Source organism: Eulemur rufifrons, chromosome 27, assembly GCF_041146395.1.
Source record: "Eulemur rufifrons isolate Redbay chromosome 27, OSU_ERuf_1, whole genome shotgun sequence".
Lineage (NCBI taxonomy): Eukaryota > Metazoa > Chordata > Mammalia > Primates > Lemuridae > Eulemur > Eulemur rufifrons.
Genome location: NC_091009.1, coordinates 5,621,934 through 5,623,568, shown reverse-complemented (window position 1 = coordinate 5,623,568; position 1,635 = coordinate 5,621,934).

The following is a 1,635-nucleotide window of genomic DNA, read 5'->3' as shown; positions in this document are numbered from 1 at the left end:
TGAGAATTACAATGACTAAGATAAAAACTTCAGTCTAGGAATTCAACAGTAGTTTGAGATAGAAAAATAAAGATCCATAAACTTGAAGGTAGATTAGTAGAGTCTACCCCATCTGAGTAACAGGGAGAAAAAAGGAATGAAGAAAAATGAACAGAGCCTCGTATACCTGTGGGACAACATCAAACATACTAACATGCATTTAAGGAGAGTCCCAGGAGATGATACAGGTTAAGGAAAATATGTAAAGAAATAATGAACTTGAAATTCTACCATTTCATAAAAAACTTTAATATACACATCCAAAAGGGCCAATGAGGCCGGGCGCGGTGGCTCATGCCTGTAATCCTAGCTCTCTGGGAGGCCGAGGCGGGTGGATCGCTTGAGGTCAGGAGTTCGAGACCAGCCTGAGCAAGAGCGAGACCCCGTCTCTACTAAAAATAGAAAGAAATTATATGGACAACTAAAATCTATATAGAAAAAATTAGCCAGGCATAGTGGTGCATGCCTGTAGTCCCAGCTACTCGGGAGGCTGAGGCAGGAGGATCGCTTAAGCCGAGGAGTCTGAGGTTGCTGTGAGCTAAGCTGACGCCACGGCACTCACTCTAGCCTGGGCAACAAAGTGAGACTCTGTCTCAACAAAAAAAAAAAAAAAAAAAAAAACAAAAGGGCCAATGAACCAAAAGTAGGTTAAGTGCAAAGAAATACACAATTACCCAAAGCATAATCAAACTGATGCTTAAAGCCAAAAACAAAACAAAACCAAACCTTGAAAACAGGAAGAGAAAAAAACTCTAGGATATATGTAAAAAATAATTACAACTCAATGTTGAAACAAATAATCCAATTAAAAATGGGCAATAGCTATGAGTAGACATTTCATCAAAAAAGTTATATGATACCCAATAAGAACTTGAAAAATTTCTCAAGATGATAAGTCATCAAGGAAATATAAATTAAATCCACAATGTGATATCATTACAAATGACTATACTAAAAAGGACACGAAACCAAATATTTAGTGAGAAGGTGAAGAAACTGGAAACTTCATCCATTGCTTATGGCGGGTGTAAAATAGTACAACCACTTTGGAAAACATTTTAACAGTTTCTTAAAAAGTTAAACATAAATTTACCATACTATCCAGAAATTGCACTCCTAGGTGTCTACCCAATGAAATTCACATAATAGACTTGCATGTAAATGTTCAGAGAATCATTATTCATGACAGCTAAAAATGAGAATCCAAACATCAGTTGGTGACAGGGTTTTAGAAAAAAGTTATATATTCATAAGATGAAACATTTCTCAGTAATAAAAAGGAACCAACTTCTGAAACAAGCAACAACATAATTGAATATTATGTTATTTGAGAGAAGCCATGTGCAAAGAAACTACATATTGAATGATTACATTTGTTTTACATATTCAGTAAAAGCAAATTTATAGGGGCAAAAAGATCAGTAGTGGTCTGAGGCTTGGTTGTGGGAATTAACTGCTAACAAACATGAGGGATCATTTCCAGATAGTGGAAATGTTTAAAAAGTGGATTGTGGTAACAATTGCACAACTGTATAACTTTACTAAAACTGATTTAATATGCGTTTACAATCAGTCAATTTTATTATATGTAAATTA